A 6084-nucleotide genomic window follows, 5' to 3' on the forward strand; every position below is an offset into this window, starting at 1 on the left:
ATATGTTGTGTAATCAGTCTGATTTAACAGGAATGGTATGTTCAAGAGACAAACTACTAGACCATCACACCACAAGTTTGTGTTTATAACGAACACTTCTGTTGGTGTCATTTTGCCTAAAGAAATCCATGCATCCAAGTAACTCAATTTGTTCTGCCCACTGAACATTATGAAGCAGAATTAATGATGAATTTAAAAATGAAATTGCAAAATTGATGAAAGTTTTCATCCTGTTTTCAAACAATCTCCCTGTTTTCCATTGGTTGGACAAACAGATAGTCCTATCCCAAACTTACGACATTGGTTGTGCCAAAATTGGTGTGTCTGACTAGTTGGTAAATTCTGAGCAATGTTAATTTTTGAGTGTAGCATATTTTGGGAAAATATGCTTTTTGTGAAGCATATTTCATTTTGTGAAGCATATTAGTGTCATTAGGCTATAAATTAAACAGTGCTATGAAGTGAGAGAATTTGTAATCTCCTCGGGTATCCCACACCAACCTCTATATCTTCTTCTTGACATGCGAGCATGCACAAATGCACATATCCTTGTCTCCTCTGTGCGTTCCATACATGTGTGCTAATGTGATAATGTGTCTTAAACAAATCACCCTCCCACTAAACTTAACATATATCAACTACACTGTAATATTCGTAAATGTCATATATTAATGCCTAATACTTGTGGGTCAAAAGAAGTTTACACCAAAGTCCAATCTTTTTGAAGTGGAGGCCAAAATTTGTCACCTCCTTTAGCGTAATGCTGGTTACACACTATGCGATTTTGACCACAATTTTGCCATATGGGGCAAATTTCAAGAATTGGGAAGATTTAATTTGTCATAGTCAGTGTGACATGGTCACTGACAGTCAACTAATTGCCTTTGTATTCAATCTTAGTCTCAGATGAAGTTGTGACAGTGTCACACAAATCATGATCATCATGATCATACTATTAAAATGGACTCAAGTCCGCTCTGAGCAACAATAAGACTTTTTACACTCCAACTTTTATTTCCTTTTCCAGGCAGCAACATTGCCAACATTAACGAAAGGGTTTGTTTGGGTTTGTGCAGTACCATTTTTTCATGTGTCAATGAGGATGTCAGAATGTGACAGTTTTTGCCAATGCTGTCAAGTCCAATTGACAATTGATGTCATACTGTACATTCTGCCTTGACTTTTACCCAAGATCTCACTGGGTCATACAATGTCAGAAGCAACAATCGTAAAGGATGGAAAAAATCACACAGTGTGCACCAAGGTTTAGTTGATAGTCTGATTGGGATTAAACACATAATGCAAAGATTAAGACTATGTATAACATTAGGATCACAACCTACAGCATTCAGACACTGGTCTCTTTTACAGAAATTAATCAAAGAAATTTTTTTGCTCTGCTAATCAGATCCATATGTTAGGCCTTTTGCTCTTTCCTGGCCTCATCAAAGAGATTCCAGTGTGCTGCCACAAGACAATCCCTTGGCCTAGATATGGGTTAGCTTTCGGTTATTATGGTTTATGGAGTGCATGCCACTTTCCCTGGATCTCCTTCTCAGGCAATGCGTTATTTTTGTAAAAACAACTGTGGAAACAATAATACAATTTCATGTCTCTCCTTGCAATAAATCTCTAGCAGTATATGATTTCCCATGGCAACCAACTCACCTCTGTCTGAATTTCAGTGGATATACTATATTCAGTATATATGGCTAGACAGCCCTTATATTGATTACATGTCTGAGCATAGAGATGATTCATTATCATGTGAAAATGTCTTTTCCTGCATGACCAAACTAAATTAGATTCATTCTAGTGGAAAATGAAACTACTGCTTCGAAAAAAAATACAAAACTCTAAAAGAAGGGGGTAATTCAGAATTACAAAATTAGCCAGGCTGACACTTTTGCTTTTGCATCCAATTTAGAATGTGCATCACAAATATATGTTTATACATTTGCATTCTGTAAATGCCATTGTGGAATAAGTCAACATACATACAGTACATAGATACTCAAACATAGATACCTGAATCTATCTGTTAGCTAATCTGCAACTAACTATCCCATGGGCTACCAGTTGTGGGTAGTGGGTGGTAAATGGAAGACTAAATGCAACAGATGAACTAAAGTGTTCATGCTAACATGACAACACAAGAAACTTTGTCTGAAAATGGCGGCAGAATATATGGCACTGGTACAAAGAGTGGTTTTCAACTGGTGGATCGCAAAAATGGTTCACAAGTCTGTCTGGGAAAAAAATAAAAAAATGTAGGATGCAAATAATAAAATGAAACTGACCATACAATCATGCATTTATAATAGAAAAATAAATAGACTGTTTGCAACATCAAGGGCTGAGCGTCCAGTAAAACTCTTCTGTATGTTGCTGCAATTTCCTCTGTTACTTGGTAGAGGCTAGCCAGATTAGACAGATGCCAACATGGACAGGTTGAAAAGAAAGTACGATCCAGGCTACATTAAATTTGGGGTATGGGTTTTGTATTATGTTGGGTCACCACTTTATTTCCGATGTAAAATCTGGGTCTTGAAGCAAAACCAGTTGAGAACCATTGGTATATATCATACCATAAAAAAGCTAGAAAGCTTTGTAAAAACACTTAAGCATTAATGTATTCAACAATTCTTTGATCAGATGCACATGTCATTCATTCATTTGGAAGCACTAAATGAAAATATGAGAATCAGTCTTATATCAGTCTCCTGCTCACATGGGACATCAACGCACCTGTTATGCCAGAAATGACAGCACTTCCACCACTGATGTGTATACGGTCTGCTGCAGTTAGGTAATTTTGCATGCCGGACCGGACCATACTTTGCTTTGGTCAGGTGTTGTGATTGCTGAAGATACATCGTTTGCCAAGAAAACCTGAAGACAGGTCACATGTGCGTTCATATCTGACACATGGAAGCCAACTCTCACAGCCAGTCTTTTGCTCTCCAGCAACACCTTTGTCTATGGATTTTTCTTCCGCTTGTTTGCACATGTAAACACACATGCATATCCACCCACCCACCCATCCACTGCTTTCAGATGTTTTCAGTGCCTTTTTTCTGGGTGAATGATGATACAAGAACATAGTGTGGTAAACAATATTATTCATTCTGTTTCATGGGCCAATTTAGCAAGAGCTTAAGGTGGGACGTGTAAGTTGGAAAAGGTTTAACAGAAAGGTTTGTTTACTTTTTACCTCATTCATTTTACAACAAAGCAAAAATAGAGTATTGAGATGGCTAGCCATGTAGTTTTAATCCCATAGCTAAGACTGTCTGACATGACATGCTGTGATTAACAAAGAAAAATGGGTTGATGGCACTCTTATCAAATGTTTCTGTTAAGCTGCTCTCCAGGTAACAATTTAAACTAAAGAAATAAAAAATACAGAGCTAGGTCACAGTGGACTAACTTGCCATGAGAAAAAAGTTTCCATCTGGAACTTTATGAAGATTACTGAAACCAGTGCAAAAATCAACAAAATCTAAAATGAGTGCTGGCGGACACATACGGTGACCGTGATTTTGCCAAGTAGGACATGTGTTCCTAGATTTTTTTTTTTTTTTTTTTGGTACTTGAACAACATTCCTGTCAAACAAACAAAGTGATTTTCCATCATCGGGGCGAATGGTTGCTGTACTGATCTGGAATCTTTTACTTGTCACACTTTCTTTTTTCACTGTGGTTCTGCGAAATTTGGATTAGAATGGACTGACTAGGTCAGTTACCAATCAGGAGTCAGCGTGTCACTACAGGCATTCCACCAACATGGTTCACTGTCTCTAGTATGTTAGCTAACTGTGATGAGAAATCCAGGTCAGGAATGGTTTGTAACCATACCATACTGAACCGTGTTCAAGTGGAAATGCCACTGGAACCATGCTCCGAACTGTTCGGCCCAATGGTGGAAAAGTGCTTATAGTCCTACATCTATAGCCAACACTTACACTAAACATTAAGATTGAGGTAATTTGTGTAATTAAAGTGCCACTAGCAGCAAAAAATAAATAAAAATAAAACGAAAATAACAACATAATAATGTTATCAAACTATTTTCAAACACTCCCCTCATCTTCCATTGTACACCAAACAGGTAGTCCCACCCCAAAGTCACGCCATTGGTTGCACCTATGTTGTTGTGTGACCAGTTGAGCCACTCAAACAAACCAATTTCAATTCTGTTTGGTGCCGTTAGTGGCACAGTAATTACACACATTATCTTGGATGTTTATCAGTAGACTAAAGGTAATGGGCAGCTTGAGAAAAACCTTTTTAAGCCCCAACCCAAAATCCCAACCCTAAGCCTTACCCAAACTCTAATATCTGTTTGGTTGATAGGAATACGTATTGTTCCAGTACCAAGGATGCTGATCTAGGAACATACACTACTTGGTGAAATCATGTTAAGCAGAAAGGTACATGCATACATAGTGACCGATTTTGCAGAGAAGCACATGTTCCTAAATCAACATCCTTGTTGGTCCTGGAGCAACATTACTATCAACCAATTTTAGGATTTTAGGGGTAGATTTAGGGTTAATGTTAGGTGAAGGTAAAAGAGTTTTTTGTCTTTTTTATTTTTAGGGTTAAAACTTAACTTCAGTAAAGTATTCCGAATACATCAAATAAAAAGTTACATATTCAGAATACAAGAATACTTTTAGAATATATATTTATAAAGGCAAGGCACGATTGGAGAAATTAAGCATGATATGTCATTATTATCTTATCTGAAGTGCTACACCTCCACTTGTAACTAATCTAAGTGAATCTAAATAGCTAGTTTCTTTATATTAGAGGTGGAGTTGGATACTAATATTTTTCTTTATGGAAGGAAGAAGACAAACAGAAGGCTGTTTGGGGTCAACTGCAATATTTTAATATTTTAACAACATGTTAATATTTTTCTTAACCCATTATTTGATAGGACTGACAAAAAATAATAAATTTTGACACAAAATCAGACAAAGTGATTTTCCATCATCGGGGCGAATGGTTGCTGTACTGATTTGGACTAGTTTACTTGTCACAGTTTCTTTTTCCACTGTGGTTCTGTGAAATTTGGATTAGAATGGATTGACAAGGTCAGTTACCAATCAGGAGTCAGCATGTCACTACAGGCATTCCACCAGCATTGTTCACTTTCTCTGGTATTTTAGCTAACCGTGATGAGAAATCCGGGCCAGGAATGGTTTGGAACCATACCATACTGAACCGTGCTCAAATGCTACTGGAACCCTGCTCCGAACTTTTCGGCCTGATGGTGGAAAAGTGCTTATAGTCCTATATCTATAGCCAACACTTACGCTAAACATTAAGCCTGAGGTAATTTGTGTAATTACTGTGCCACTATCGGCACAAAAAAAACAACAATTTTTTTTTAAATAACGTAATTGTTACAATGAGGGAGGTCACAGGAGCAGGATCTAAGTGCAGCAACTTTAATGATGAATAAATAAAACAAAATACAAGACTGGATAAATGCGGAACAGGGCAAAACTAGGAACCAGGAAACAAGAACAAAACATAAACAAACAGGCTAGAACTCGGAGCACAAACTGGATAAACACACATAAAAACTCACAAGGACTAAGCAAACAACAGGGCATTAAATACACACTAACTAATGAGGGAATGGAACACAGGTGAGAACAACTGGGAACAGCTGGAAGTGATCAGAGCAGGGGATTATGGGAAGTGTAGTCCGGGGGGAACAGATGACAGAGGCAGAACACAGGGCAGACAACAGTGAATCGTAACAGTAATAATGTTAGCAAACTATTTTCAAACACTCCCCTCATCTTCCATTGTTTGCCAAACAGGTAGTTCCACACCAAACTCACGCCACTGGTTGTGCCTATGTTGTTGTGTGACCAGTTGAGCCACTCAAAAAAACCAATTTCAATTCTGTTTGCTGCCGTTAGTGGCACAGTAATTACACACATTATCTTAGATGTTTATCAGTAGACTAAAGGTAAAGGGTAGATTGAGAAAAACCTTTTTAAGCCCCAACCCAAAATCCCAACCCTAAGCCTAACCCAAACTCTAATATCTGTTTGGTTGATA

This window comes from Myxocyprinus asiaticus, chromosome 47, assembly GCF_019703515.2.
Source record: "Myxocyprinus asiaticus isolate MX2 ecotype Aquarium Trade chromosome 47, UBuf_Myxa_2, whole genome shotgun sequence".
NCBI classification, from domain to species: Eukaryota; Metazoa; Chordata; class Actinopteri; order Cypriniformes; family Catostomidae; genus Myxocyprinus; species Myxocyprinus asiaticus.